The sequence below is a fragment of the Pleurodeles waltl genome, chromosome 10 (assembly GCF_031143425.1).
Source record: "Pleurodeles waltl isolate 20211129_DDA chromosome 10, aPleWal1.hap1.20221129, whole genome shotgun sequence".
Lineage (NCBI taxonomy): Eukaryota > Metazoa > Chordata > Amphibia > Caudata > Salamandridae > Pleurodeles > Pleurodeles waltl.
Window position 1 is genome coordinate 551,449,092 of NC_090449.1, and position 18,549 is coordinate 551,467,640.

Here is an 18,549-nt window from a genome sequence, read left to right on the forward strand (position 1 = left end):
AGACGAAGAAGGACTGCTGACCTGAAGCCCTGCAGAGAAGACAGACACCCCAACTGCTTTGGCCCCAGCCCTACAGGCCTGTCTCCCCACTTCGAGAAAAGCTGCAAAAGCGACGCGTCCCCCAGGGTCCAGCTACCTCTGAAGCCTCAGAGGACTACCCTGCATCTAAAAGGACTAAGAACTCCCGAGGACAGCTGCCCTGTTCCAAAGAAACTGCAACTTTGCAACAAAGAAGCAATTTTAAAGACCACACGTTTCACGCCGGAAGCGTGAGACTTTCCACTCTGCATCCGACGCCCCCGGCTCGACCTGCGGAAAACCAACACTACAGGGAGGACTCCCCAGTGACTGCGACCTTGTGAGTAGCCAGATTTGCCCCGCCTGAGCCCCCCCAGCGACGCCTGCAGAGGGAATTCCGAGGCTCCCCCTGACCGCGACTGCCTGCTTCCAAGAACCCGATGCCTGGGAAACACACTGCACCCGCAGCCCCCAGGACCTGAAGGATCCGACCTCCAGTGCAGGAGTGACCCCCAGGTGGCCCTCTCCCTTGCCCAGGTGGTGGCTACCCCAAGGAGCCCCCCACCTTGCCTGCCTGCATCGCTGAAGAGACCCCTGGGTCTCCCATTGAAACCTATTGCAAGCCAGACGCCTGTTTGTACTCTGCACCCGGCCGCCACTGTGCCGCTGAGGGTGTACTTTTTGTGCTGACTTGTGTCCTCTCCAGTGCCCTACAAAACCCCCCTGGTCTGCCCTCTGAAGTTGCGGGTACTTACCTGCTGGCAGACTGGAACCGGGGCACCCCCTTCTCCATTGAAGCCTATGCGTTTTGGGTACCACTTTGACCTCTGCACCTGACTGACCCTGAGCTGCTGGTGTGGTAACTTTGGGGTTGCCCTGAACCCCCAATGGTGGGCTACCTTGGACCCAACTTTGAACCCTGTAGGTGCTTTACTTACCTGAAAAACTAACAAATACTTACCTCCCCCAGGAACTGTTGAATTTTGCACTGTGTCTAGTTTTAAAATAGCTTATTGACATTTTTGCCAAAACTGTACATGTTATTGTGTTGATTCAATTTTCCTAAGATACCTGAGTGAAATACCTTTCATTTAAAGTATTGTGTGTAAATCTTGAACCTGTGGTTCTTAAAATAAACTAAGAAAATATATTTTTCTATACAAAAACCTATTGCCCTGGAATTGTATTTGAATGTGTGTTCCTCATTTATTGCCTGTACAACAAATACTTAACACTATCCTCTGATAAGCCCACTGCTCGAGCACACTACCACAAAATAGAGCATTAGAATTATCTATTTTTGACACTATCTTACCTCTAAGGGGAATCCTTGGACTCTGTGCATGCTATTTCTTACTTTGAAATAATACATACAGAGCCATCTTCCTACAGTACAGAAACACAGTTATATACACACAGCTCAGCAACCCTCTAGGACACACAACACATACAACCCAAAATCAACACCTGGCCAGGAAGACAATGAGGTTGTGACACCGCTAGGCATGTTTGATATCCTCACCCAATGGGATACACACCTATGGACAAATGACAGTACGAAATAACAACAGATGCCACTCCACAGACACAAGGGGACAATTTAAAACAACACAATGACAATGACATGGCCTCAACTGGCAGTACAATTTGGAAGATTGATCTTTCAATATCACATCAATAACACTCAATCAAACACCCTTCCAACCAATATGTACTGTGTAAGGGGTGAGTAATGTGTAATGCTGCAGGTCAAACACCATGACACACATAGCATGGTGATGACTACAATGAAGGTGACATGCAATCATTGAGGCTGTACCAATATCTCACATCACTCCTGCTCTCACATTGCCCACTACCAATAAGCAAGTGGACTGTGCAAAGAACACATATCGATGGGACAATATTGAAAGTGCACATTCCTACACATACGCATTGAGACAAATTCACACACACACACAACAGATGTACAGGCCTACGGACCTTATGACACTCAATATGACAACCTCACAACCAAGTTAGCCATTTGAACTAGAACATGTTCAGTAGTATAGGTACACAGTACAACCTGAGTCGACTTGGCAAGGGCAGAGAAATGGATCTGCAGTGAACTTGTCACTCATATGAAATTAGTGTATAGTCAATTGTCAACACGTCAGTGCTGACAACGTACGGAGATGTGTTGTACATTGTCACCTAGCCAAATCTAAGGGTCTCACTGATGTTTAAATAATTCTATTGCATATTTGAAATTGGATGGGATGTCCAGGGTATATAGATGTAACCGTGTTACCACCACTGTGGAATTGATTCTGTGTATGGAAGTATCATCTCACCCCCAGTTAGACACAGGGACACCTCTTTCACATGACATAATGCAACGGAGTACACACTGTACTGCAACTCTACAAAAATACTGCTGACATCTGGTCATTCAGCCAAACACCCATTCAGATAAGGAAACAACCCAGTGCTGATGGTACATCCTAGAATCCTAGGATTCCACACAATAACACAAACACAGATGAGTCACAGACAACACAAGAGAACAACTGCCATGCTAAGTGATAATTATGGTGCAAGCTACATCAACATGTTCTCACTCATTTTCTCTTTCAGCTGATCAGGGGTGTGGGATCCAGCCATGGATCATGACCCCATTTGCAAACCCAAGCAGAGTGTGCCTATAATGAGGCACATAGGAGGACACACACTATAGTCGAGAGGACCTTGGGCATCCTGAAGTCAAGATTCAGGTGCCTCAACATCACCGGAGGCAGCCTCCTATACTCACCTGAAATGGTGTGCAAATAATTTTGACTTGTGCTATCCTGCACAACATATGTGTAAGAAGGAACATTCCCCTATATGAACCCGACCCACAAATGCCTGAAGAGGAGGAAGAAGAGGATGCTGTCCATCAACATGAGGGGAACCATCCAAACACAGCTGCAGGATTGCGTCAGAGACAACATATTGTCCAAAATTTCTTTTAACTCTACTCATCCATCACCACTGTCTTACCATATGTCAATAAAAACCTATTCTAATCACTATATCATTGTCTGGATAACCATTTTTGCATAACATTATCCCTAACTATCAGAATCAGAATGTAGCCTCATGGAGCATTGCAGAAATACAGATTAGGATACAGAAAAATCCACAGCAAATTTGATGCGTATGAATGTACAGCCAAATTCACACACACTGTAAGTGACATATATCCTGTACATTTCACATTTGAAGGGCAATAACAGAGGACCACAGCTATTTCCCACATACATGCTGGCAACATGGCACACAACTAAGACGCCATCAGTCAATAAGGGAAATAAATGCCTCATACATGAGGCAGTGGATGTGCTATTGCATTGGTGACAAGAAGGTATGACCAGACCCTTGACAGCAGTAAGTGTTACATCATCTATCTTTGCAAGGACTATGTGTGACAAGATTTCCTTATAAGCAGCAAATTGATAGCACAAGTGGCCCAGGTATGACTACCATTGCTCACAAGACATCCCCTGCACATGGCAGCTCATGTCCTAAGTCCTGCCACACCCATGTTCCCTGTCTCACCCCACCCTTCTTCAGAGTGCCCTGGAAATGGAATATTTGTACACAGATGATCCCTCATCTACACACACCCAGACTCACATTCTGAATCCAGTGTGCTTCCCTCTTTAGTATGGTATGCCATAGTCATTGTTCTTCTGTCTGCATGGACCTCTGGTTAAATAAAGCACTGCCTTGTAGTCTGTAGGACCTGTAATCACCTGTACATTGCTTCCCATGTGAAAGGTACTGTTGGCCCTTTGAACTTGATTCTCCCCTACAGGACTTGTACGAGACTGAAGCTGCACACACCTGTGAGCACCTCCATGCAGACCAGCCATTTGAACATGCACTGCCCTTGCAGCTGCCTGGAACGGCATAGAAGCTGCCATTTTATCTATAACACTGTTAAGTATTGCTGTATAAATCAGCTGTGTAACAAAGCCCTAGGGTTATTGGGTTACGTTCCAACACACAGAAGAAACACAGTTTTCATTTTCCACAGTGTTGTTCCACCTTTGACCAGTCTCAGTCTGCTCACTGTGTATTTGCCTTATGAAATGTTTTGATCCTGATTGACCCTGCATCCTGTTAGTCTGACTGGATCCTGTCTTTGCATTACCATAAAGGTTCCCTATGGCTACATTTGTATCATAGTTGCTTTCCAGCCCTCACTTTCCTCCTGGGGTATTGTGTCAGGGGGGTCTACAATGCATACTCAAATACATTGTATAGCATAATCAGTTTACTTATCGTACCATGGGGTGGAATTTTTCTCCAAATAGCCTAATCATGGTCCATCCCTTGTCTGGGTTTCATGTATGCATGAGTGACAAATAGTGACAGTGTACAATGGCTATATGCATGGATTGGGTATGGTCCCTCCAGCACAACAAACAACATTCGATAATGTGCATGAAATGTCAAAACATGGTAGGACCCTGACAGTCCACATGCTGATTCACATTGCCCCCCACATATTGATGGGGCTTGCGTGGTGAATAGCTGTGAGATTAACCAGCACAGAGGCACTGATGTTCCTGGATGCAGTGGGAATTTTAGAGGCCAGCCTATGTACAAATGTGAGGAAACCTGCCGGTTTAAGTATCCTGATCCATTAACTTTGTCAGCACAACAAGGTTGCCCTGTTGTCAGTCTCATAACACGTCTGCAGTGCCATAGCTTGACTATTCCCATGTGTGTTCTCTATTCCTCATTGGCTTTCCTTCAATTCAGCTTTGAAGGATACTTTGTAGATGCAGGAAATGGCTCCACAGACTCATGACTAGACCTGCATGTAACTGTGACAACATGGACCCCAATAATGATGCAGGCTAAACATTGGCCCACACACTTGTACCGGATACCTTTGTGCATTTTACCGCTGGAAATATGTGAACACGTGCAGCTTGGTCTGCTGGTCCTCCACTGCCACAGGAGAGACATGGCTCATTTATATGACTCCAACTGTATTGTGACATGACATTTGTGGATTGTATTTGGGTCTCGGTGTCACAAACACCGTCCCACATAGCATTATTACATGCCTGACTCATGGGGAGTAAACAAACAAGTGTCTAGGAAGTAGCATCCAACATTCCAGGACATGTGATGGCTTAGTTTTGGAACATTGCCATGATCAACTGTCTGCTATCTATCCTGTGCATGCTTTGTCATTGGTGGTGCTTATGTTCCAAAAAACCTCGGAAGTGCACACAGCAGTTGTTGCTAGGTGTATGACAAACACATGTCCTCTCTCATTTCCACACTGAATAGCATCTGAGGGTTGGACACATTGACTAAACATGCATACAAGCAGATATGCAAAAAATGTGGCTGTGTTTTGACGAGTCTCTATGTGCATTTTGTGAATTTGTCTCCAGTGTGGTCTTTAAATTGTCTTTTTGTGTTTCATAAGTGTCTGTGGTATCCTGTCTTAGTGTTTTTTGGTCATTTGTCTTTGTAGTGTTGGGAGTCTGTTGTGGGTAGTGTTAGTTTGGGGATAGTTGGGCGGTGTTCAGTTAGTTTTTTTGCATTTCCCTGTCCTACTTTCCCCTCCATTTACCCCTTTATTCCCTTTTTTTGGTGCAAGCATGTTGGGTAGGCCTCGTCTTGGCAGGATGGGAGAGGAGGAGCTGGGTGGCTTTATTTGGCTGGTGTGCCACTTCTTGCCATTAATGATTGAAGCAGGTGGGTGTGTGATACAGGGCTATCACACAGACGCAACGAGGCTCCGGTGGGCAAAGGTCCTGTACCATCTACAGCAAATCTACAACACACCGCGCAATGACCACCAGCTGAAACACCATTGGGCTGACCTGGTTGCCCGGGTGCAAGACCTGCTGGACCACCTGGGGATTGTGATTGGTGGCCTTGTTGGTGGGTAATGTGCACATTTGAATGCTCTGTAGTGACAGTAGCTGATCTATCAATATGCTGCAGGCAATGTATTTGAACATGTGGAATGGAAGTTAAACATACAGGCCCATATTTCTACTTTATTAGCACTGCATTTGCATCATTTTTTTAAAGCAAATGTGGTGCAAACTTACAAATAAATTTGTATTTTGTAATTTAGTGCCGCTTTTGCGTAAAAAAGCAGCACAAATGTGGCGCAAAAAATGTATAAATATGGGCCACCGTTGCCTGTGAGATATACAATAATTCCTACACATTACCGTCATTTGTTGACGCAACAGCTAGACTAACTTACAAAACACAACAGGAGCCTGTAAATTAGTGCTGCCTTCACGTCAACTGATGATGCAAATGTGGCTCTAACATATGTTTCATGCATGATCTGTGAGTGTATCAGGAAACACATGTTTTAAATCCAGATTTTTACAGGAAATATAGGGGGTCATTACGACCTCAGCGGTCTTTTTACAACACCGCCGAGGCCGCGGGAGACAGAATACCGCCATTGCTGGCGGTATTCCTGGCTCCCTATTATGACATTTCCGCTGGGCCAGCGGACGGTAACAGTGTTACCGTCCGCTGGCCCAGCGGAAATGTCACATCAACATTGCTGCCGGCTCGTAATAGAGCCGGCGGCAATGCTGATGTGCAGCGGGTGCAGTAGCACCCGTCGCACATTTCACTGCCCGAAATTCGGGCAGTGAAATGCGCGACGGGCTATGCCTGGGGGCCCCTGCACTGCCCATGCCAAGTGCATGGGCAGTGCAGGGGCCTCCAGGGGCACCCCAAGTCCCCTTACCGCCAGCCTTTCAATGGCGGTGTGTACCACCACAGATAGGCTGGCGGTCAGGGACTCATGATCCCCAGGGCGCTGCCCTGGGGATTATGACCGCCAGGCGGAATCCTGCCGGGATATTGGAGGGGCCGGCGGTATGGCCGTGGCAATTCCGCCACGGTCATAATTGCTGGTGGTACACCGCCAGCCTGTTCGCGGTGTTACCGCCACCTTACCACCGGCCGCCAGGGTCGTAATGACCCCCATAGTGTTCCTCAATGTTTTGTGATACATGTCTGAACTGGAGTCTGACACATACGTAACAAGTTATAGCTGACCTCAGGTAACATCTTAGACTGATACTTGGACTTTGTAGTGCCACATTTAAATTAGGGATGGATGCCAAAAGGTATGCACACAGGTTCATATCTCTTTGGTTGGTGCAACTTACTACAGCTGTGGCACATCAAATGAAGAAAATGATACAAATTGAGGGCTAACAACTGTCCCTGGCCCTCTGTACATTGTACCAGTGTGTTTTAAATTGGTCTTAGTCAGAATAGCTGGGTGACTGGTATTGCAGTCCTCCCGGAAAGTGGCTTGGCATGTCTCTCATGGATACACATGATGAGAGGAATACGCTCCATGAATTAGTCTGCTAACTAATGAAGGAGCATGTTTGCCACCACATGATAGTTAGGGCAACTGCATGTTTGCAGATATGTGTGTATCACTCACTGGAGTCCCCGGGTCTGTACATGTTTGCAGTCGTATGTCAGATGCAGTATCATCATGTCTGAGAGGCTTGACTTTCTGAGTTAATATTGCACATAGTATTTGGAAGTGTTGTACAGTGCACAGACATTGAGCACATTTCTCCCTTCCATGCCTTACAGGTGGACGTGCATCATACACTATCGGAGACGTGGCTCAAATTGCGGACCCAGACAACTCCAGCAAGTGCTGATATTTCTGTTCTGTGTTGTGTGTGCTGATGATGTGTGATTGACTCCTGTGTCTTGGACACATAGCAAGGTGTGATGCACTGGTCAATGATTGGATATGTTCCTTGAGTGGAGTATCATTTTTTCCCCATCTTTGAGTTGGCCAATCATTAGCGTTTTGTCATAATTTGGGATTGTAGGTCAGTCCTGTTGGCACAGCCATATGAATAGGGATAAGTTATGTGGATAAAACTTAACTTTAGAAAATGTAGCAGAGGACCATATTTGTGATTTAGTCAGCAAGTCAGGCCCTGATTCTCCCAGAATAGTGATGTCACAGTCTTACCCACAGACTTAAGCTTTCCTATTCACTAATGAACATGTTTGACTGTATGTTTGACTTCCTAGCAGCATGTAGCTCCACATGTTGTGCTACGAGTATGAGGAACTTAAGTACAATGGCCTAGGTGTGCATGCATCTCATGGCCAGATGTGTGCTTGCATCTATCTGCTTGTTGTAAATCATGTGTTACTAGTAGGAAATGATGCTGACAATGGTCAGCATTTCCAAACATAAGTGTGGATGGGATTGTCCAAGGTTTGGGTGTATTCTAGTTGGACTTCCTCCTTACCTGTGGGGGACTGCCCACACCCATGTACAGCTGTCCAAAGTTTCCTGGGTGTCTTTGTTGTTTGAAAGTATTTGTTGCTTGTCCACCCCCCCCCCCCCCGGCACATGCGTAGGGTTGTGAAAAGTGTACTTAGGACTGATGATCCAAGTTTAGTACACAGATATGTAAATCTGTAAGTCACTTGTCCAAACCTAGGATACCCACTCATGATTAGTAACTGCATTCTATCCTGGCAATTCCATTTACAACTCGCAGATCTTGTGGCCCTCGATTGTCATCAAGAACATAGTAATTAGTTGGCCTGTCAGTGGTGGAGGACTTGCAGCATTCATTTTACCTGACAAATGGCTGAACAAAGATGCCAAAGTCATTCAAGTTGTTACCCATCTTTTAGAGTTTTGCTGTGCTGTTTTATGATAGGACATGTGTAGGCTGCATTGGCATGTACTTACTCAGGGACAATCAGTGATCTGTATGATGATATGGCCCGTTTCTGGTACATTAGATGTACTGTCTGATTTACTTCTGGAGCCATATCATACAATGAAGTACCTAATGTTTGGTTTTATATTTGTTTCAACAGCTGCCAATATGAATTCAATCCAGATTCTTGAGTTTCTGTGCAGGGCGATGCGTTACCGCCACATTCTGGATGTGGAGTCCGGGTTCCGCAACATGGCAAGGCGTTATCGCTATGAAAGAGCCTCCGGAGTGTGGAGGGCATATGCCCAAGGGGGCCCTTCCGTGTCCACCACAGCAACCACCACCAGCACCACCACTACCACCCAGGTGGCACCAACATTAGCAGACACCTTTGCTGGACCGTCAACATCCACAGCTCCAGGACCTGTCACAGCACCACCTGCACCTCCTCCTACAGACATGGCACCGACAAGGGCACATACTTCCTCCACTGGCACCAAGACCCCCCCTGCTGCAGTCACAGACCCAGCAGCTTTTCTATAGATACAACAGAACTTGGACTGTATGTTGCGGAAAAAGACCAGGTTGCAGCAGGAGGTGGCACAAGTAAATAGTAGGGTCGTGCCATTAAAAACACCCTGCAGAGGGCCAACTTGTAGACAATATACTCAGCCATGAGTCACCCCCTCCTCTTTCCTGGTTCTTTTAATTAGTGGGTTTAGGGGGCTTAGTGTTAGGTTAGTATAGGCTGATTGTTTAGTTAGTAGTAGTGGGTGGGGGTGTGTGGGGTATGATCCTTTTTATATCTGTTTTTTCTAATGTGTGTGTTGGATGATATTGGGGTTTTGGTGTTTTACACACAAAAAAATACCAACATATATATATTTGTTTAGTATAAGATAGTATGTGTTTAGGTTAGTATATGTTGTCCTCCATGTGTCCTGTCTTATAAGGGGGGAGGGGGGTTGATGTTTAGATCGTTTCATTAAATGTGATAAGTAAGTTTAGCTTAGGTTTGTTAGGACCAGTTGTGGGTAATGTGTAGTTAGAATAGTTTAGGTTAGGTAAGGTGTTTCCCCTGGTTTTAGCTTCTGCTTTTACTGTTTAATAAATATTTAGGTAACCCTTTACAGTATGTGTCAAATGCTTATAGATCAGGGTCTTGGCATGAGTGAACAGTGTCTCTTTTGTATCAGCTTTTGTGTCCCATTCTGCAACCAAATCCCAACTGAGCTGTTACATTAGCAGCTACACCAAAGCTGCTTTGCTAAGATTCTGCCATCCATTGCACCCACCACTCACGGTTACTATGGATCCCAGAGTCTGGTTAATTTGTGATGTATGTTTTCAATGTCACATACTTTGCTACCAGATTTGATATTGAGGACACTGTGTTAGGTCTGCGTGCAGCCTGATGTCCAGGCGAATCCTTGTAAGGTCAGTGGTAGTATGCTCTCATGTAGTATGGTATACATAACTCACACCTATCATTTGTTACAATGTTCAGCCCGCTGACTTATTTGTATGGAAACTCATACACATCCATTCATGCTGTATGGTATGTGTTAGGTAAAAATTGGGTCAAATGTCACATACGTATGTTTTGGCTTGAAGAAAAATTTGAAGGCACTATTTTCTGGCTTAGACATCCCTTGAGGAAACGTTATTCTGTCCAACACAGCATTATGGTGTATAGTTTCTATTTTTCTCAGAAATAACCCTCAGGAAGGGCAGATGATGGTACAATCCAGACCACTGTGCATAGTTATCAGCCAACATTCATTCAGGTCAGGTGTATTGACAATCAATAATCATTGACCTGAGGTAAACATCACTGATCTCCCTCACGGTTGATGTGTCACATTACACAGAGACAAAGTTGTTGTGTAAGTGCTATTTATTGGAAAGTGCTGTAGTGCTAAATATACATTGTCCATGATATGAGTTCATTAGTGTGTAATATCTTCCATTGTGATCCTACACAAGTGCAAAAGGACATGTCATTGGACATGCTGGGGTGAAGTGTCAGACAGTGCAGTGGGACAGGATTTGCCAATGAGGTAGTGAGAGACAATCACAGGGCAGCATGACAAGATAAACAGTGGGCAGAAGAACAATGCTTGAGTACAGTTGTTGCAAGACTGGCATGTTACAAAGCACAGGACCTTGGCAATAGGTGGCCATGTGGCATGGACTAGTGCTACTGGGTACTCTTACGGGTGAAGGTGATCTGTTCCACGTCTTCATCTTCTGATGTGTGTGTTGTCTCCTCTGCCCTTGGTGGTGGTGGTTGTGAAGGGGCAACACACACCTCAGTGTTTGAAGACGTGGAGTCAGACATCCTGGCAGCTGCCAACTGTGGGACTACTAAGGGCAGTACTGAAGCAAGGAGGAGCTGCTGGTTCTTAAGAATAGCAGCCACATCACTGTGGTAGGCAGGCAGGTCGTCCCTGAGGGGTTCAATATTGCATTCATGCCTGCGTTGACAGGATTGTTGTTGTAGGTGTTGAGTCAACTCTATTACAGCTGTACTAATTTCCTTTAACCTTTTTTCAAGTTCCTGCAAGATTGTAGTTCGCCCTTGCATGGCTGCTGCCTGTTCTTCAGTTGACATCATGCACGAACGCACCCCCCTATAGGCTGGCTGCCATAGTTTGCATCCCCACCCGTACCTCCTTGGCCAGCTCCTGCTGTACTCCAAATGCAGTTCGCTCAAAGCTGGTTCCAGGGTCATCAGAGTCCTCAGCTGTGTTGGAGCTGGCAGGTCTTACAATTGGGGTGGTGGGTGGGTCCTCTGGGATGGCTGCTAGTTCTGTGCTCCTCCTTGTGACTGAAGGTGTGGTCTGGAGGGTTCCAAGGACATCTTGGAGGGTCTCCTGGCTGATGTTTGTCAGCTCGTCATCCATGTCATCAGGGTAGTCCTTGACAGGCATATCCGCAGGAGAGCCATCGTCCTCTGCAATGAGATATGGTACAATTAGTGTGTCTGTGTTGTGGGATTTGTAATGTGACAGGCCTGCCTTCTGAATATTTTCACATTGTGATCTGGGCTCCTGTTCATTGTTCCTGTCTTTCATATTAGCATTCTCCCAGGCCTATGCCCCACCTGCATGTCAAATGTGTTGTGGTCAGTTTGTGGACTTGTCAGCATCACATCCTCTAGGTGTTGGTTCTGGCCAAATTGTGAATTGCCACCTTCTTATCCTACTCAACCCTCCGTCTACTTCCATTCTCATGGTGAGGCCTTTCGCTGGCTGTGGGTACTCTGATGGCACTAGCACAACACTTAACATTCTGGAACTGCCCCAGTCTCTGATCTTTCACATCCACCTATATGTTGCTGAGATCTAGCATATACTATGTACAGCATTGGTATGGCACGATACGGATGTCAGCATTGGTAATGTGTACTGCTGATGTTGGGAAATGTGTGCTACATTGGATTGCACTGATTGTCCTAGCAGTGTTCCATTTCCTCCTCTGACTGTGCGGGTGTATTTCTGTAACCAGTTACATATGTCCTCCCCCTCAATGCTGTTGTCTGACCTTTGGGAAGCTGCATGGTGTCATTGGAGCTATTGTGACCCAGGCACAGGGTGGACCCTGACATATGCAGCATGGGTATGACATTAGTGCTGTGTACCTCCTAATGTTTATGACAATGGCTGATGTTTGTTGCAACTATGGACAATCGCATTTAACAGGACTGGGACATTTGTATTGATTTCAGGGGATTGATAACGATGTCATCCTGAACCCTCTAATTTGGGTGTGTTTGATCCAAGGGGACGTTACTGCCATTAGCTACTTGACCTGCACACACAGCAGAGGTTGTCAATGTTGTATTCCACTTGCAGATATGGCCAGAGGTTGTTAATTGAGCCCTAGTTCATGTAGGAAGAATACTGGCTGACGTGTGATGGGCTGCCAGTTTTACTTTGTACCCTACCCTCCTGGCCTGGCTTTACCTTTCCAACATCCTTGGCCTGGCAGCATACCCCCATGCAAAGGTTGTTGGTGTAGTGTAGTACTGTGCCCCAGGTTTCCTCTGTACAGCCCATGCCCCCGTGCCGTGCCTCTTCACCCATGCCACTCCCTTAATATCATGACTTACAAGCATTGTGTAGTAGGTATGTCCACCCCCTGCTTACAGTTAACATTTGTACATTTTAATTCCCCATGCGACTTACCCTGCATGTGTGTTGTCTCCTGGTAGTCTGCGCTGTCCTGTCTTTGAATCCCTGTGACAATCTCCTCAGGGATGACAGCTGCCACCATCTCCTCCATGTGGTCCAGGGCCTCCTGTGGTGCTGGACTCCCACCTCCAGTCTGCAGTGCTGCCTTCCTGTTCCTGGCCATCTTTTCTTTGGTCCTGCGCTTGCAGTCATGCCACACTGTATATCTTGTCAACAATTTGTTGCCATATTGCCTCTCTCCTACTAATTGGCAACTTTGAGGTGACAAACAGTTGGTGCTGGTGTTCTGTCACCTTTTTAACCCAAATTTCCTGCTCCTCTGCAGTGAAGCAACGCTTTATTTTCTTCTTCTCCCTGTCCTGGGCCTTGTGTGGGTCCTCTTGGCTGGTTCCTGGTCTGTTGTCATCTTCCTGTGGTCGGTGCAAGCATCTGGAATCCATTTTGGCTCTCCTTAGCACATTTTGCTGTGTTCGCGCCATTTTTTGAAGCGATTGCGTCAAAAAACGGCGTGTATCCGGTTTGCGACGTCGTAAACCGGCTCACAGTCATTTTCGCCGCGTTAACATAGTTTTTCTTTACGACGTGACACATTGGTTTGAGTAAAAAAAAATGACTCAAACCTGTGGTTTGCACCACCGTGCGTCAAAGTATAAATTTGACGCCCGCACAGTGCAAAGAAATGGCGTTAGCCGGCGGTAAAATTTTTGACCCAAAACTGCGGCGGCGCAGTTTTGCGTCAAAATGTATAAATATGGCCCTAAGTGTTGTACACTAAGACATCCACATCTGCTCAAGGAATGACAGTGGCCAGCGCTTTTTTGTACAATGGATTCACTATTGTGGCACAGATGTCCTCATCGGAGGACGATATCTCTTTTACAGCCTTTGATAAGTGTGGCAAAGGACTAAGCAGATCACCTAAGAAGCTCCTCACTGACATTGACACATCTTTGTCCTGCCTTTTGCAAATGTTCCTGCAGCAGATACAACAACAGAATCAGTTGAGTCATTGCACTCTCCTCCTTGCTGAATTCCTGTGTCATTATTTAGAGAGGAAGTAACATTTGTATCAGGCATTCCACTATTCCCCATTTGCCCACCTCCATTGTCATGGGTTGGAAAAATTGGATACATTAATAAACTATTTGCCTTGCTCCTGTAGGGCACATGGGGACCATATGGGAGGCTGGAGGCAGACAATAATCAAATAACTTAAATAAATAATTGCTGGTTTCCCCTGTGGGCTTATGAGGACCCTATGTAAGGCAGCAAAAAACAAATAAATTAATTAAATGTTTCCTGGTGTTCATTCAGGGCCCATGGGGACCCGGTGGCATGCAGTGGGGAGCAGGTAAAAATGGAAACAATGAATAAAGGCCCATCGCATTCTCTTGGAGGTGAGAGGCAGGACAAATGAAATAAACAAATAAAATCATTGCTGATGTCCCCCCAGATGCAAAAACAACAGAAGATGGATGGAATGCAGAACAAATCAAACATTCACCCCCAATCACAGATCTGGGTTTAATCAATCAGTTTTTTTTTGCTTGCCATGCCATTCCAGCTCAAACCCAGCCATATGCAGAACAGTCTTGACCATGTTCCCCATGGGATCAGTCCAGCTCGAACTGCCAGGACTGGTATTCCCTGGACCAGAAACAAGCATCCTGGGACCGGTTTCAGGGTATCACCCATCATCAGCCAGGCTAGCTTGAAGCTGGTGGCATAGCAAGCACGGGACCCATGTCTGGGCATAACCTTCCCACTTGGGGCGACAAACGCAAAAACAACAGAAGATGCAAGGAATGCAGAACAAATCAAACATTCACCCCCAGTCACAGATCTGAGTTTAATTCATCAGTTTTTTTTTTGCTTGTCATGCCATTCCAGCTCAGACCCAGCCATATGCAAATCAGTCTTAACCCTGTTCCCAATGGGAACAGTCCAGTCCCAACTAAGAGGCCTGGTCTTCCATGGACCAGAAACAAGCATCCTGGGACTGGCTTCAGGGTATCCCCTTTTTTCAGCCAGGCTAGCTTGAAGCTGGTGCATAGCAAGCACGGGACCCACGTCTGGGCATACCCTTCCCACTTGGGGCGACAAATGCAAAAACAACAGAAGATGGATGGAATGCAGAACAAATCAAACATTCACCCTCAATCAGAGATCTGGGTTTAATCCATCAGTTTTTGTGTTTGCCATGCCATTCCAGCTCAGACCAAGCCATATGCAAATCAGTCTTGACTCTGTTCCCCATGGGAACAGTCCAGCCCGAACTGCCAGGCCTGGTCTTCCTTGGACCAGAAACATGCTTCCTGGGACTGGTTTCAGGGTATCACCCTTCATCAGCCAGGCAAGCTTGAAGCTGGTGGCATAGCAAGCGTGGAACCCACGTCTGGGCTTACTCTTCCCACTTGGGTCTACAAATGCAAAAACAACAGAAGATGGACAGAATGCAAAACAAATCAAACATTCACCCCCAGTCACAGATCTGGGTTTAATCCATCATTTTTTTTTGCTTGCCATGCCATTCCAGCTCAGACCCAGCCATATGCAAATCAGTCTTGACCCTGTTCCCCATGGGAACAGTCCAGCCCGAACTGCCAAGCCTGGTCTTCCCTGGACCAAAAACAAGCATCCGGGGACTGGTTTCAGGGTATCACCCTTCATCAGCCAGGCTAGCTTGAAGCTGGTGGCACAGCAAGCGTGGAAGCCACGTCTGGGCTTACTCTTCCCACTTGGGTCTACAAATGCAAAAACAACAGAAGATGGACGGAATGCAGAACAAATCAAACCTTCACCCCCAGTCACAGATCTGGGTTTAATCCATTAGTTTTTTTTGCTGGCCATGCCTTTCCAGCTCAGACCCAGCCATATGCAAATCAGTTTTGACCCTGTTCCTCATGGGAACTGTCCAGCCCGAACTGCCAGGCCTGGTCTTCCGACCCCGCGGATGTAAAAAAACCTCGTGTGCGTCATTTTTGGGATGTGGGAAACCACCTTGCGTGAATGACATGCAAGGTAGGGGTTCCCGTCCAAAAAATGACTTTAAGGCCTGTGCGCCTTATTTATACTCCTGTGTCATTTTGACACACAGGAGGGGGCGGGCCCTAAAAAATGGCGCACAGCCTGATGTGTGCCGTTTTCTAATGCATGGGTGAGGGCAGGCGTTAAGGGACCTGTGGGCTAACTTCCTTGGTCTCAGACCATGGAAGCTGTCCAGAGGTGCCCTTCCCTGCCCCCAGGGACACCCTCTGCCACCCTCACCCACCCTAGGAGAACACCCATGGATGGGAGGACCCATCCCAGGTAAGTATAGGTAAGTTGAGGTAAGTATTATTTTTTTATTTTTTTAAGTGGCCTAGGGGGGGCCTAATTTGGGCCCCCCTACATGCCACTGTGCCCAATAGCCATGCCCAGGGAACAGAAGTCCCCTGGGCATGGCCATTTGGCAAGGGGGCATGACTCCTGTCTTTCCTAAGACAGTAGTCATTTCAATGGGGGTTGTGCGTCAAAAAATGGCGCAAGTCCGGTCTGAGCCATGATTTTTTACTCAAACCTGACTTGCACCATTTTTTGATGCATAACCCCCATTTTCCCCTACGCTTACGCTGCCTGGTTGGAGTCCTTTTTTTTTACTCTGACCACCGCCGGCTAACGTCAATCCTTGAATAAGGCTCCCGCAAGGTGCGTAGGAATGGCGTTAACCAGCGGGACATTTTTTTACGCAAACCTGCGCCGCCGCTGGTTTGCGTCACAAAGTATAAATATGGGCCAGAGTCTTCAGGACAGGTAGAGGAAGTTGTTACTCTGTGTAGAGCAGCCTTCCAGTCTCTATGACTGTCTTCCTGTTCAAAAAAAGAAAGAAGAAAGTGATTTGTTCCCAAAAATTACTGGAGTGATCTGTTTGGGTTAACATTCTGCTTGAAAATGTAATATTGAGTTGTTTTCTCAATCACTTGCATTTAAAAAAACAGCTGCTCAGGTTCTAATTTGTCGTGTTGCACTAAATAATTACCCAAATGGTGCACTTCAGTTAAAAATCTACCTGAAATGATTGTTGAGTGCTCAAGTTAAAAAGCCCTTCTGCTCACGTTGGAAATATTCTGCTCACGTTCATGCCGATCCCGTTACTCCCTGCTGCATCTTGAGTTACAATTTCTGCATAATCCTGCAGCGTAGTGTGACACAAAAGTATTTGCTGTGGGTGCTAAAATTCAATGTCTTCTCTCCTCAGAACAGTCTGGTTCCCCTTTCAGAGGCCAGTAGGCTGAAAGTGCATGGAAATTTCCATTCAGCTGTGGCCCAAAAAGATTCAGGTCACTACAGCAACACTCCTCATGCTGTATAACTTGGAAGAAGTGGCAGCAGCGGTTCAAACCACTTCACAGTAGCAGTGACAAGGGACCAACTGAGCCACATGAAGCTAGTATGATGATAATTACACCCACAAATGTATGTACATTTCATTTCCAGTGTTTGTTAGACTGAAATCAGAATGGTTAATTGGATCTCCTTTCAATCTATGTACTTTTGCCAATGTTTGTAGGTCTGGAGTGAGAATAGCATAGTTGACAACACCCCCCACCCCATGTGCATTTTCTCCATCTGTCAGATTCGACTTAGAATATTAAATTTGACTCTGAAGCATATTCTGTTTTTTAAAATAGCTTCTCGCGCCCGCTCTGGACAGTTTTTTCTCAATAATTTGGAATAATTTGCTGTAATTAGCAGTGTATGGTGAGAGCGCAATTTATAGTTACCTTAGAGGGTGAGTTATAGTTTACTAGAAAGAACTGTAACTATAACTGCTGAGTTTGTATACTTTTGTACGAGTAAATTCAGGACCTAACGTCCCTAAAACATTTGTTTTTTCAGTGAAAGTTTATGGGTTTTTGTAACACACACGTTAATATTTGTGTCAGGTTCTGGAAAGCCAATCAGGGCCTTGCATTTTTCAAGGATCCGTGGAGGATCTGAGGATTGGCTAAAAATAAATGGGCAATTGTTTGCCCATGGGACCCCTCCATGTGTCCTATGGGGTCAGGGTACCTGTATCCTGAGCACTTATATGTTTTTAAATCATTTTCTACCACTCCCCCCAGGCAATGCGAGAAACAAAATTATGTCTGCAACTTTTCTGTCAGGATGCAGCCAGCCAATCAAGGCCTTGTGTTTCCCCTGAATCTGTGGAGGATTTGAGGAGGATCCAAAGAGGATCCGCGTCCCTATATATACACATTTGTTTTCCAGTTTATTACAAGAAAATCACTTAACGGATTCACACCAAATTACAAAAAGGTCACTTCCTGGACCAAGACCTACCTTTCTGCCAAATTTGGTGTAATTCCATTCAGTAGTTTCGGTGCTATCGCTGTTCAAAATCCCAATGGTAAAATGAATGAAGAAAATCACCCCCAAAACTTTCCAGACAGAAGCTGACGTGGCTGGCAAGTTTTTTTCTATTGAAACTAGGCCTTAACTATAACTATCTAATGGCGACCACCACTAAGTAATATGTGTATATATATATATATATATATATATATATATATATATACTCTATACTATCAGAAAACAAGATT